This window comes from Ranitomeya variabilis, chromosome 4 (assembly GCF_051348905.1).
Source record: "Ranitomeya variabilis isolate aRanVar5 chromosome 4, aRanVar5.hap1, whole genome shotgun sequence".
Classification (NCBI taxonomy): Eukaryota; Metazoa; Chordata; class Amphibia; order Anura; family Dendrobatidae; genus Ranitomeya; species Ranitomeya variabilis.
The window spans coordinates 606,355,656-606,370,663 of record NC_135235.1 but is presented as its reverse complement, the minus strand read 5'-3'; the positions used below and the strand labels follow the sequence as shown (position 1 = coordinate 606,370,663).

The 15,008-nt window shown below is 42.5% G+C and overlaps 1 non-coding gene and 1 pseudogene across 1 annotated transcript; both read left to right on the top strand.

Moving 5' to 3' along the window:
• Window positions 1-5,710: 5,710 nt before the first annotated feature.
• Window positions 5,711-5,885, top strand: LOC143771286 (U2 spliceosomal RNA; annotated as a pseudogene).
• A 6,058-nt stretch (window positions 5,886-11,943) lies between these two features.
• Window positions 11,944-12,130, top strand: LOC143771293 (U2 spliceosomal RNA). Its single transcript, XR_013215065.1, has one exon. It is a non-coding gene; the product is annotated as a U2 spliceosomal RNA (small nuclear RNA).
• Window positions 12,131-15,008: the final 2,878 nt, after the last annotated feature.

Here is a 15,008-nt window from a genome sequence, read left to right as displayed (position 1 = left end):
ACTTTTCAATGCGGTGTATTACATGCATTTAAAAAAAAAAAAACATTAGGAAAAATGGTGCCTGTGCTGATCTTGAATATGCTTGTCTAGTCCATCTACACCTGTGTGAGTATTCTAATGCATTTTCACCAACCAGGTGCGCTGCATGCAGTTGCAGTAGATAGAATCTTGGCCTGGAACATTCATGTGCTGTCACAATGGGGCTGGCTGGAGGGTGTGGTCAAAGTAGGCGGAGTTATGCAGATTCAAAACACGTCGTGCACAGCTTCAACGGACACACAGACACAGACAGACAGACACACACACTCTCTGTCTCTCTAACACACACACACACATACACAGCAGAACTGTCATTGACAGCAGAACTGTCATTGAGAAGGCCTCCAGAGTTTCTGAAAATGTCCTCCCTGCGGCAATCTTTAGCTCTGTCTCCACAATGGGTTTTGGTTGTAGACCTTGGTGCGGCCCACGTGGCACAGCGTGTTCAGAATCGCTTCTCGGCCTTTTGGCTGCGATCAATCAGTTTAAACTGTGAGATTGTAGTCAGGTCGGGTGCTTTCGGTACCCTCTCTCTCAACCTGGGGGGATCGCTCCTCTTCGGAGGGGCTTCACCCCCCTGCTGCTATAGGGAGAGAGGATTAGTCCGGAGCAACGAGTTGCGATCGCCTTAAAAAGGGCGCTAGCCTTTTTTTTCTTGTGTGTTTACAGCTGGAGTTCTTTTTTGGAAGGATGCCGGCTGCACTTTCTTTTGCATTGGGGGAACCCCGGATGAGGAACACGGTCCATATCGAGGTCTTGGAGAGCTTCAGGAAGGAGAAAGAAATACATTACGTCTGCAACACCGTCCTTCTTGGGATCCTGGAGTTCAGCAGAGAAGACATCTTCTGTTTTCAGGACAATGAGCAGAAAGGTATTTATACTATTACCTTTAGGAGCCATGGTTGCTGCCAGCAGTTAGTCCAAAAAGTGAATGAACACATCTTTGCTGATGAACTGGAGGGCCTGGTCTTCTCTCTGCTTTTCGTCCAAGAGGAGGTACAAATGATTGTTTACTTTCCAAATCCTTTTGTTGAAGTATTGGACATTTTAACCTGTTTGTGTCGCTATTGCGATGAAGTAACTTTTCAAGGAAATGTTAAAAACACCGTTGGTTTCTGGTGTGGCAAGCAGAAATTCCTGGTACGGCTGAAGAAAGATCCTGAGGGCTTTGGAGGAACAGAACATCCCCCCTCTACCATCACCATTGGGAAGAGCCGTGGCTACTTATTCTACACAGGTATGCCTATGTATTGCAGGAACTGTGGCAAGATGGGGCATACCCAAGGGAATTGTGTGGAAAGAAGGGCTTTTCGCTGCAATAATTGTGGCCAATTCGGACACTTAATGAAGGATTGCCCTCAGAAGAGGCATTGTAACCTATGCGGGGAGGATGGACATATGTTCCGAGGATGCCCACATAGGACCAAAGTCCGTACGTATGCAGAGGCGGCTGAGGGACCCGTGCCAAGGCGGGAACCAGCTATTGCCCCGGTCCATGCTGAGCCAAGTATCCCGGTGACCGGAGTAAGGCCTGAGCCAAGTCCCACGGTTCCTACAACAGGGGAGGCGGCTGAGAAGGCCAAGGGCGTAGAGGAGAAGGTGGGGACGGAGCAGGAGTGTGGTGGCCCTCAGGGAGGCCCTCCTGTGTCGATGTCCCGGAAAAAGGGCGGAGGGCGGACCACCCAAAGACCGGAGCAGGGGGACTCTCCCGTTGGGGGGGTAACCCTTGTGTCGATGGTCTCGAATGAGTCTGGTGTGTTGGAGCAGAGCGCCCCCACTACGTTGGCGGTGGGGGGCACTGTGGCGAAGACCCCAGTCATTCCCAGGGACTCGAGCCAGCAGACCGCAGTTTTTTTTCCTACAGGTGTTGGTGTGGATGAGGCCGTTGTGTCAGATCTGGAGGTCCTCCAGGAAGTGAGAGGCCACATGGCTATTACAGAGGATGACTGTACGAGTGAGCTGCCTGAGCCTTCTGGGAAGAAGATGAAAGCGGATAATCTTCTGGAGCCCAATCCGGAGTCTCCAGATGTGTGTCTTGCCAGCGGAGATGTGTGGCTGAATTCGGACTCCTCTGGGTATCCACTACCTGGCTCCTCGGATCCCCGGAACATTGTCTCCTATCCCTCACTACAAGAGGAGCTTGAGGAGTTGGTGGACATTATGGAAGTCTCTCCTCCCCCATGACATAAATGCCATCCATGAGGTGTCTCTCACTTATCGTGAGATCTCTAAAGAGCCCTGTTCGCAGGGCTGCTCTTTTTGATTTTTTTGAGACATTAGACTTTGACATATGTTTTTTACAGGAGTGTGGTCTGCAGCATGGAATCCGGTATAACGAGCTAAAAAAGGACTGGAAATTAGGGCCCTCTGTATGGTCGGGCTCGAACGAGAACAAGTCTGCTGGTGTGGGTCTGCTCTGCCGAGGTAATATCATCATCTCCTCTGTTACTGAGATTGTACCCGGCAGAGCTATCCTAGTGCATTTGTGTTTTAATAATTTTAATTTCCGTGTCATTAATGTGTACGCTCCACCAGACAAACAGGAGCGTATACGGTTGTTTGAAATTTTACCGGTTTTCTGTGTAGGGTCATCTCCTCTCTTGATAGCTGGGGACTTTAATTGCCTGAATGTGAATGAGTGCCGAGGAGGGGGTGACCCAATCCGTAAGATAGATAAGTCGTGTTTTTTACTAAATAGCTTGCAGACTGATTTTAAGTTATGCGATGCCTGGAGGTCGCTTTCGCCGACGGACCCAGGATTTACATGGTCCGGTCAGGGAGTGGCTTCCAGGATCTATTTTATGTTTTTATCTGAGGATTTTAGCCCTGTACAATTTGTTTTAGTGCCTAATTTATTCTCTGATCATAAAATTTTAAGCTTAAAGATAGAGTATCAAGGGGAGCTGAAGATAAATAAAGGTTTGTGGCGTCTGGGAGTACATTTGCTGGAAGACCCTCAGGTGAGGTCAGATTTCTGCAATGCCTACCAGGAATGGAGACAGCTAAAGCCTCCATATATTAAAATCCTATCCTGGTGGGAAGTGATTAAAGATAAAATAAGGTGTTTTTTTTATCAGGGCTGGAAGGAGGAAGGCGCGGCTGAAAAAGCAGATTTATGTAAATTTAAATACGAGACTGCAGACTCTCCATAAGTTTAAAGAGATAGGACTAGAGGTGGAGGATGATATTGCAAGCCTTAAAAATGAAATACAATTGTGCCTAGATCAAAAAGGTAAAGAAATAATTTTTAATTCTAAAGTGCAACATTTAGAAGAAGGTGAGAAGTGCACACGTTTCTTTTTTAAAAAGGTGATGGAGGGAAAAGAGGCGATCACCTGTCTTGATGGAGAGAAAACTATGCAAGGTATGAAGAAGGTGGCTTTTAATTTTTATAGAGACCTTTTTAGTAAAAAAAAGTGTAAATAATGATTTTTTACAAGATGCTCTTAATATCCTAGATTTTAAGTTAAGTTCTGTAGACCAGGGGTTTATAATAGATGATGTTAGCATGGAAGAACTTTTTAGTGTTTTTAAAAGTTTTTCAAAAGGGAAAGCCCCAGGAGCAGATGGTCTACCTGTTGAATTTTATTTGACTTTTTGGGATGTTTTAAAGGAGGATCTTTTAGCACTTTTTAAAGAGGTTTTTATGTGTTCAGAGCTACCTAAGTCATGGAGGAGGGGGATAGTGTCCTTAATTTATAAGAAAAAGGTGATGACCTCAGGAATTGGAGGCCTATCACCCTCCTCAACATGGATTATAAAGTTTTTGCCAAAATTATTGCTTGTCATTTTAAAACTGTGATTAATAAATTGATACAACCCGAACAAGTATGTGGAGTACCAGGGAGGAATATTGCTGAGATTTTAAATGTTATTAGAGATGCAATATGGTACTCTAGGGATAGAAATCAAAGCCTGGCCCTGTTGGCGCTGGATTTTGAAAAGGCATTTGACAGGGTCTCGCATGAGTATCTTTTTAAAGTTTTAAAACAAATGGCGATCCCCGACATGTTTTTATCTCGTATTATGAGTTTATATAATAATGTGTTTTCTCAAGTTTCTGTCAATGGCTTTTTAACAGATTTTATCCCGTTGGAATCCGGAGTGAAGCAGGGGTGTTCATTATCCCCAAATCTTTTTATTTGCGCTATGGAACCCCTACTGTGTAGGATCCGGAAAGATAAAGTAGTCCGAGGGGTTCCTATTCCGGGTGGAGGAGGGGCCCAAGTCAAAGTATTTGGCTACATGGATGATGTTACTGCCATCTGTACAGATCCTGCTTCACTTCGGAGAGTGGTAATGTGCACCAATTTTTTTTTAGTCAGGCTTCAGGTTTTAAAATGAATTTTAATAAAACTGAATGTTTGTTTTTGGGCTCCTGGGATACAAATGACCTACCAGCAGTAAAATTGAAGCACGACAATGTTAAAATCTTGGGAATTGTATTTGACGCTAAAAATGATGGACACGTGAGCTGGGAGGAGGTACAGCATAAAATAGTGAAAAAACTCTCCTTCTGGAATTTGAGATGCTTGTCAATTGAGGGGAAAATTTTAATCATTAAATCTGTTTTGTTGCCTATGATGCTTTATATTGCCATGGTCTATCCTCCTTCTGAGTTGATGCTAAGAAAACTAACTCGATGTATTTTTATGTTCATTTGGGGATCAAAAATGGAAAAGCTGAGGCAAACGGAAATGTACAAGAAACCACAAAATGGAGGAAAAGATGTCCCTGATTTGCATTTGTATTTGTATGTAAATTTCTTTTGTTTCTGTTTTAAAGTTTTTAACACTAATTCTACTTTTAGTCTGTTTTTAAGATATACTTGTGGTTTTATCTTTAAAAGATGGTTTAGGCCATGTTTATCAGCACCTATTTTATTATGCCCGTCAAAGCATTTTATGGTTCTAGAGAAGGTAATAAGGACTCATAATTTAAAAGACTTGGATGCAGATCTCCTTCTAGACAGGAAAAAACTGATGGTTTATCTGAGAAGAGAAGAAGGAGTGTCCCCTGTGAGCAACTTCTCATGGAGTAGATCCAAGCGTGTGTGGAGGAACGTTTTGGGGAAGTTCTTGGCCAACATTCATAAAGACCTTGCATGGATGGCTGCCCACCAGTGCCTCCCAACCAGAGACTTCCAGCATAGGAGAGGCCTGGTGGCGCGGGCAAAGTGCCCAAGAGACTCTTGCCGAGAGGATGAGACTGTTTTGCACCTTTTTTGGAACTGTTGTTTTGCACAAGAACTTTGGGTGAGATTGGGGATACTTTTAAAATGGGTTTGCGGTCTTAAAGATTTTAGCTACGAGTATGTTTTATATGGACTTTTTAATTGCCCCACTACACACCAGTTCAAAATATGCTGGTGTATAATAAACTGTGCTAAAAATGCAATCTGGAAAGTGAGAAACATTTTACTTTTTAACCATGATCTTATCTCTGTAATTGATTGTATTAAATTGGCTTTTAGTGAAATGTTTATTTATTTTTTAAAGGATGTTAAAGATGTGGGGAAGAAAGAAGCAAACCGTAGATGGTGTTTTTATATGTGGAATACTGTTTTATATTAAGTTGTTCATGTTGTTGTAATTTATTATTGAAATTGTCTATGTTCTTTTTTGAACAAAAGGTTTAATTCTAACTTTCTTGTTACATGTCTTATGACAAAATAAAATTTTGTTGAAACCTTATCTGTTCTTATCAGTTTAATATCTGATACGTCCCCTATTTGGGGACCATATATTAAATGGATTTTTGGAACAGGGAGATGGAAGAAGAGCTTGCTCTGTCCACTCCACGCATTGACCCGTTATTGCAGTATCTCCGGGACCAGTGCACTCCTTCTCTGATCCAGTTTCTAAAAACAGATTGAATTGAAATCAGCGCAAGTTGTCTTTTAACCCTTTATGTGAATTGATTTCAGGGTCAAAGAAGCACTTTTCTCAGGCCAAATGTAGCATTTTGTTTGATTTCTCTTGGCCAAGTGCAACATTTTCTGGGCCTTGCCTGGCCTTGCTTTCACCTATGTATGTCAAACGTTGCATTGCATTCAATATGCAATCAATCAATCAATCAATTTGTCTTTACTGGTTGCTGCAACAGGTGTGTTAAGATAGAGGCCTCTATTAGGCCTTTCTTACAGTGTTGCAAATATACTGTGTCGGCTACAAAACTAGGCCCCTGCTGTCAGCACTTGCTATTTAAATTGAAGTATCCAATGAGTAGTTCTGCCATACATACTGCATTTCTGACCGCAGGAATTCTTTTTTGAAACATTGTCTCCCTCTTGTGGACCACCGACTTTTCAATGCGGTGTATTACATGCATTTAAAAAAAAAAAAACATTAGTAAAAATGGTGCCTGTGCTGATCTTGAATATGCTTGTCTAGTCCATCTACACCTGTGTGAGTATTCTAATGCATTTTCACCAACCAGGTGCGCTGCCTGCAGTTGCAGTAGATAGAATCTTGGCCTGGAACATTCATGTGCTGTCACAATGGGGCTGGCTGGAGGGTGTGGTCAAAGTAGGCAGAGTTATGCAGATTCAAAACGCATCGTGCACAGCTTCAACGGACACACAGACAGACAGACACACACACACACTCTCTGTCTCTCTAACACACACACACACACACATACACAGCAGAACTGTCATTGACAGCAGAACTGTCATTGAGAAGGCCACCAGAGTTTCTGAAAATGTCCTCCCTGCGGCAATCTTTAGCTCTGTCTCCACAATGGGTTTTGGTTGTAGGCCTTGGTGCGGCCCACGTGGCACAGTGTGTTCAGAATCGCTTCTCGGCCTTTTGGCTAAGATCAGCTTTGGGAAACCTTTGCTGGTCTGGTTGAGAGGGTTGTGATCGGGGTCCCTGTAAGGGGGCCCCGGGTCGTGATTTGGGTTGCGATTGTGGGTTGGCCGTTATTGGAGAACCTGCTACCATGGATTCATCAGTGTCTCGTGGTGTCGAGGACACGGTTCGGTTGGTCGTGAAGAAGGAGTTTCTGGAGAAGATTGGATTGGATGACATCGTGATGGAGTTACTGAAGCCTCTACCTTGTGCACAGGTAAAAAATGTATTAGCGCTACAAGAGTTTCCAAGGAAGGGAATTTATGATGTTACCTTTTCTTCTGAGGGTCTATGCCAGGAGTTTTATATGACTTTGGAAGAATGGAAAAGAGAGAGGAGTAAGCCGATTTTGGAGAAGATTGATGTGGACCCACTGTTTATGAGAAATTTTAAAGTGGTTATTGTACACATGTATAACACCAGAGTGTCGGATAGTACGGTGCGTACTTTTCTGGACAGATACTGTGAAGAAGTAAGATTTTTGCACAGAATGGTTAACAAGTATGGACATCTAAATGGAAAGAGAAAATTTTTGGTGCGTTTTAAGATTGGAAGCAATATGGCAGAAGGAGTAAAGTCAATTCCTGCTGTTTTCTCAATTGGTGGGGAGAGAGGATTTTGTTTTTATGAGGGGCAGCTTGAATTTTGCAGGAACTGTAACAAGTATGGACATGAGTGGAGTTGCTGTCCTCAGGAGGGGGAGGTGTGTAAAAATTGTGGTAGGACAGGACATAAAGTGAATGAATGTGCTGCAAAGAAGGTTTGTGATTTATGTGGAAGGGAGGGCCACTTTGCCAAGAAATGTGTGCTCTGGAAGACGGACAGATCCTTTGCTGATGTGGTGGGAGTTGGTCGGGAGTTTACACGTGCAAAAGGGGTTTATAGGAGCAGTATGAATAAGTCTGAGGGGAAACCGGGCGGGAGTGAGGTTAACAAAGCTGAGGGGGTTAAAACTCAGACTGTGACTCCCAGTGTGATTGTTGAGAATGTGGTGAAAGGTTTGGAGGAGGATGGGAGTGGTAGTAAGACTAAAGAGGAAGGCTGGCAGGTGGTGGGGAATAAAAAGCCAAGAAGGAGTCAGGGTGGATTACGAAAAGGGTCTTCGGTGGCTTCTCAGAAGGTTGGGAGTGATAGTGTGACTGAGACAATATTTGGGGAAGTTTTGAATAGCTTCAATGATGGGGGTGATTGTCCTGACCCTGTTTCTAATGCAGATAAGATGGAATGCCAGGGGGAGGAAGATTCAGATGGTGACCACACAATTACACCTGGACAAAGAGGAGATTCTAGTGAGGAGTGTTCAGATATGGAAGAAGTGGCTGAGTGGGATGATGTGGAGTCTTCCTCTAGTAAAAAATGCAAATGGGAAGAGGGAGATGTAGGTGCCCTGGGGAATTCTGGGACATCTGCTGATTTGCATGTTAACAGGGATTCTGGTTCAGAATCGCCTGACGTTGGTTTGGTATTGCAGAGAAAGGTGCTGGGTAGTCAAGGACAATCATAGGTTATTATGATGGCGTGTCTAAGTGTACTGCACCTTTTTGTGCTGATGAGTGTAATAGTTGCATCATGTAATGTCAGAGGAATTGGGTCAGTAGTAAGAAGAGCAGCAGTATTGGATGAGCTGAGGTCTGTGAAGGCTGATGTCATTTGTTTACAGGAATGTGCAATAAAGTCAGCACCTTGTGAGGAGGAGTGGGCAGTGGGAAAAGCTTTTTGGTCTGTTTGCACTGATAATAAGAATGAGGGGATTGGAATTTTACTTAAAAATAGTTATTTTAATGTCATAGAGTGTAAGGTTTTAGTTCCTGGCAGATGCATGGTTTTGGTCCTGGAGTTCCTGGGACACAGGATAAGAGTTTTTAATGTGTATGCTCCAAGTGAGAGGCGGGCACGTGCAACCTTTTTAGAAACTCTTAAGTATTTAATGCCGGGGCGAGATTTTACAGTGGTGGCCGGGGATTTTAACTGTATTAGGAATGTCAAGGATCGTGAGAGCTCTTCAGACGTAAAGTTGGATGTCACTTCCAATATGATAAATGAGATTGTGCAGGATTTGCATTTTACTGATGCTGGACTTATGGTGGACGCTGATGAACGTTTCACATATGTAGCGGATAGTGGGCGGTGGCAGTCCCGTTTGGATTATGTTTTTGTGTCCGAGGGAATGAAGGTGGTCCAGTGTGAACATGTGAGGAGAAGTTTCTCTGATCATAAGATGGTCATAACAGAGGTGAGCGTCACGGATTCAGTGAGTTTTGGTAGAGGAGTATGGAAGCTAAATATAAGCTTACTGGAGGATGAGGAAGTGACTGAGGGCTTTAAAAAATTGTTTGGAGATTGTGTGGCAAAACAAAATGGCTTTAAGAATATTCTGGAGTGGTGGGACTGGGCAAAGGAAAGGTTTGCTGTTTTTTTTAAGCATATTTGCTATCAGAAAGTGCGTGAAAGGAAGGAAAGAGAAGCCAAGATGTTGAGTAGGTTGAATGTATTGTATAAATTTAAGAAAGCAGGGATGGAGGTGGAGAAGGAAATATGTAGGCTGAAAGAGGAACATAGGAAGTCATTATTGGAGAAGGGCAGAGCTATTGTGTATAATGCTAAAATTAAGCATATGGAGGAAGATGAAAAATGCACACGGTATTTTTTTAAAAAAGTTTTTTCTTCAAAAGGTTTTTTTAAATCTGTTTTAACGCCTGATGGGAGTGAGGTGGAGGGTACTGAAATGATGGAACAGATCTGTGAGTTTTATAAAAATCTTTTCAATAATGATAGTACAGCCACACAAGAAGAGATGGTGGATTATTGCAGGGTTCTAAGTAATGACATTCCTGAGTGCAATGCTGTTTTTTTATCTGATGATGTTAAGGAGGAGGAAGTCAAATGTGCGATGGATGGTATGGCAAAAGGGAAAACTCCAGGGGGAGATGGGCTGCCTGTTGAGTTTTACATGGCGTATTGGCACATTCTATGTAAAGATTTTTTTCGGGTTGTGCAATATGTTTTTGATACTGGGATCATGTCTCCCTCTATGTGTAAAGGGGTGGTAACTCTGATACACAAGAGGGGGAATAGACGAGATATTAAGAATTGGCGGCCGATTTCTTTGTTGAATGTGGATTACAAAATAATTGCAAAAATAGTTGCTAAACGGTTGAGTGAAGTAATTGGTTTTATGGTGGGTGACTATCAGGTCTGTGCAGTTCCTGGACGTAAAATCTCAGATAATTTAATTTTGTTAAGAGATTTGATTTGTCATGCTAATCTAAATAAGCAGGCATTGTTTGTAGAGTCAGTGGACTTTGAGAAGGCCTATGACAAGATCTCGCATCGTTACATGTTTTTAGTACTTGAGAGGCTGGGGGTTCCTAAGAAAATACTGAGAGTAATTAAAGGACTGTACAATGGGGCAAGTAGTCAGATTCTGGTGAATGGTCATGTGAGCCCTGGGTTTGGCATCCATTCGGGTGTTAGGCAGGGTTGTCCTCTCTCCCCATTGATTTTTATTTGTATGATTGAGCCTCTGCTGAAGTATGTACAGAAGGACAAACATGTGAGTGGAGCCTTTGTGCCTGGTGGAAATGGGAAGAATGTGAAGTCCTTAGGCTACATGGACGACGTGGCTTTTGTCTGTAGTTCTCAAGTGGATTTGAGAAGGAATAACTTGCACCTTAGAATTTTTTGTAGTATATCAGGGATGAGTATAAACTGGAACAAGTGCCAGCTATGCAATTTTGGAAGACAAGAAGATGTGGTGGTGGATGGAATCCGGGAAACAGAATGTGTGGAAATATTGGGGATGATTTTTGAGAAGGATCTGAGAGGAAAGGCGAGCTACAAAAAATTGGATAAAAGAGTGGAAACAAAGTTGAATTTTTGGAAGCTGAGGAGACTGTCTTTAAAAGGGAAAATTTTAATAATCAAGTCCGTTGTACTTCCACTGCTGCTATACACCACAGTGATTTTTCCCCCTGGAGTTTTGTGGATTAGGAGGATGACAAGGAAGCTTTTTGTTTTCTTTTGGGGATCCAAGATGGAGAAGATAAGGAGGACGGTTGTCATGAGTAAAAAAGGCCTTGGAGGATATGACTTCCCCAATATTGAGACTTTTATTCGTTTACAGTATTTTTTAACAGTTTTTAAGATTTTACAGTGTAATAACCGGACAGCTGACATGTGCAGATATTTTGCAGGTTGGATGTTTGTCAAATGGGGCTGTTGTGAAAAAGACCTGAGGAGACCAGTGTCACAGATATTACCTTCATTTTATGTGTTTTTGAGGTCTTTTTATGATCAGAATAATTTGGGCCCCTTAGGCAAGCCTGATAAAAAGAGGATTATGCAGCATTTGAGAGACAAAGAAGTTTTAAGTGATGTGCCATACTGCAATTCTGCACAGTCGCTGGAAGTATGGAAATTTTTTTGTGTACCTGGAGTTACCAACAGGCAAAAGGACATTGTGTGGCTCTCATTGCATCATTGTTTTACCTACAAAGTCCTTTTTGTGTGGAAGGGGGATTAAAGTGACGGAGCGGTGCCCAAGAGAAGGATGTGGAGGAAGTGAAAATATTTACCATGTTTTTTGGGAATGTTTTTTTGCAAAATAATTTTTTATGCATTTAAAGCGTTTTTTTATTACACTGTGCGGGTTTAATGGCTTTGATTTTGAGCAAGTTTTATTGGGACGAAATTTTAATGGACCCTCTAATGAGCGAGTAACTTGGATACTGTGTGCAGTTTTTAAAGAAGTTTTATGGGATGTGAGGAACTTACTTATTTTTAAGACTGTTATTATTACTCCTGAAGAAGCTAAAAAGATCTTTTTATCCAGAGTTTTTTTGTGCTATCTGTGGGATAAGGATCGGTTGGGAGAAGAAGATGCTGAACGTTTTTGGATTTTTTCAAGATGGCAACAGCTGATGTAAGTACCCTCACTTGTTTTTATTAGTTTTTGGTTTTGTTTTTGTTTTTGAGGGTTTTTCCGCATGATGATTAATTGATCCTTGTGAGTCACAATACGTGAAATGATTAAGTATTACGCTTGTATATAAGGATCTTTTATCTGAGGAAAAAGAAAAAAAAAAAAATCTGTTCTTATCAGTTTAATATCTGATACGTCCCCTATTTGGGGACCATATATTAAATGGATTTTTGGAACAGGGAGATGGAAGAAGAGCTTGCTCTGTCCACTCCACGCATTGACCCGTTATTGCAGTATCTCCGGGACCAGTGCACTCCTCTGATCCAGTTTCTAAAAACAGATTGAATTGAAATCAGTGCAAGTTGTCTTTTAACCCTTTATGTGAATTGATTTCAGGGTCAAAGAAGCACTTTTCTCAGGCCAAATGTAGCATTTTGTTTGATTTCTCTTGGCCAATTGCAACATTTTCTGTGCCTTGCCTGGCCTTGCTTTCACCTATGTATGTCAAACATTGCATTGCATTCAATATGCAATCAATCAATCAATCAATCAATTTGTCTTTACTGGTTGCTGCAACAGGTGTGTTAAGATATCGGCCTCTATTAGGCCTTTCTTACAGTGTTGCAAATATACTGTGTCGGCTACAAAACTAGGCCCCTGCTGTCAGCACTTGCTATTTAAATTGAAGTATCCAATGAGTAGTTCTGCCATACATACTGCATTTCTGACCGCAGGAATTCTTTTTTGAAACATTGTCTCCCTCTTGTGGACCACCGGCTTTTCAATGCGGTGTATTATATGCATTTCAAAAAAAAAAAAAATAAGTAAAAATGGTGCCTGTGCTGATCTTGAATATGCTTGTCTTATCCATCTGTTATGACCCCAATGGCAGAGGGTCTCAAAAGTACATACCAAGTCTGCAAACACAAAACACCAGCTCATAGGGCAGTGGTAACTGGGCTGACCATATATCTAATCCTAGCACCACAAATAGCAGCAGCCGGGGAACGTGCCTACGTTGGTTCTAGACGTCTCGTGCCAGCCGGAGAACTAACTAACCCTAGAAGGGAAAAGATAGACCTTTCTTGCCTCCAGAGAAAAGACCCCAAAAGTAGGATACAAGCCCCCAACAAATAATAACGGTGAGGTAAGGAGAAAAGACAAACGTAAGAATGAACTAGATATTTAGCAAAGAGAGGCCCACTGACTAATAGCAGAATATAGTAAGATGACTTATATGGTCAGCAAAAACCCTATCAAAATTTCCACGCTGGATATTCAAGAACCCCCGAACCGTCTAACGGCCCGGGGGGAGAACACCAGCCCCCTAGAGCTTCCAGCAAAATCAGGAATCACATTTAGTACAAGCTGGACTAAAAATAAGAGCAAAGCAAATAACCAAAAAACAAGGAAGCAGGACTTAGCTTAATTTTGCAAGATCCAAGACCAGCAGACAGGAGCAAACAGAAAGGAACTGATTACAACGATGCCAGGCACTGGACTGAGAAACCAGGAAGTTTATATAGCAACACCCCTGGACTAACGACCCAGGTGGGTGCCAAACTGAGGAAAGACAATCCCAGAGTCCTATCACTAGTGACCACAAGAGGGAGCCAAAAAAGTCTAATTCACAACATCCATCTACACCTGTGTGAGTATTCTAATGCTTTTCACCAACCAGGTGCGCTGCCTGCAGTAGATAGAATCTTAGCACGGAACATTAATGTGCTGTCACAATGGGGCTGGCTGGAGGCTGTGGTCAAAGTAGGCGGAGTTATGCAGATTCAAAACGCGTCATGCACAGCTTGAACAAACACACACACACACACACACACACACACAGACAGACAGACACACACACTCTCTGTCTCTCACACGCACAGACACACATACACAGCAGAACTGTCATTGACAGCAGAACTGTCATTGAGAAGGCCTCCAGAGTTTCTGAAAATGTCCTCCCTGCGGCAATCTTTGGCTCTGTCTCCACAATGGGTTTTGGTTGTAGGCCTTGATGCGGCCCCCGTGGCACAGCGGGTTCAGGATCGCTTCTCGGCCTTTTGGCTAAGATCTGTTGTGGGTCGTGTCTTTAGGCTAAAGGTGTATGTAGTGGAAGTTCTGACTCTTGGCCTCTTGGAGATATCCATTGCTGCTATTGGGAGTCGGTTCAGAAGCTGCAGTACCTTTTTTCGCTGGTGGATGGTTTTTCTTCGTGGAGTGGTGGTCGGTTTGAAGGAGGATTGGAATCCAGGGAAGTTTGGCGATCCAAGGAGTATTTTCTTCTTTTTTTCTTATTTCATCTGTGGAAAGAAGAGAAGAATCGGAGATGGAGTTCAGGAGGAATACTGGAGGTAGGATGAGTGGGGGGACCTCAAACCCCAATGACTATTTTTATGAGGAGTATCCACTCAAGGACACAATTCGGTTTGTGGTGTCTGCTGCATACAGACAAGAGAAGGATACTAGTTTTATTTATGACAAACTTTGCAGTTTTTTGAAAATTGAGAGAGATGAGTACTATTGTTTTCAAAGTTTTTTTTCACGGGGCTTTTACGACGTCACATTATTGAAAAGTTACCAGTGTGAGCGGGTTTTTTCTCTCTATGAAGAAAATAGAGAGAATGCGCTGTTTGAGGGAGTTAAAGTAATTCCCTCTTTTCAATTCTCAATGAGACTTCTGACTATCCATATGTTCAACCCATTCATCTCTGAGATGGAAATTTCGACCTTTCTTTATAAATATTGTGAGAAAGTGATCGAGAGAGCAAGAGTTAGAACTGATTTTGGGGTATGGAATGGTAAGCGGACTTATTTGGTGTCTTTCAAGAAGGACCCACGGGAGGAGGGTGGTGTGGCCAGGCCCCCGCCTGTCGTGTTTATAAATCGTAGCCGTGGGTACCTATTTTTTTCAGGAATGCCTGCCTATTGTAGAGCATGTCGGAAGTATGGTCATGCTAATGATGGATGTAGGAGATGTTCAGAATGTTCAGAATCTGATCATTTGGGGAAGGATTGCCCAAAAAAGAAACAGAAGGTTGATGAAGAAATGGATATAGCACCTGAGGGTCAGCAGCAGGAGGCTGATGAGGGTGTGGAAGAGACAAGAATGAATGTAGAAGAAGAAGAGGAGGAAAAGGAAAAGAAAAGAAAGGAGGAGAAGGAAAGAAAAGAGGAGGAGAGAAGGAAGAAGGAAGAGA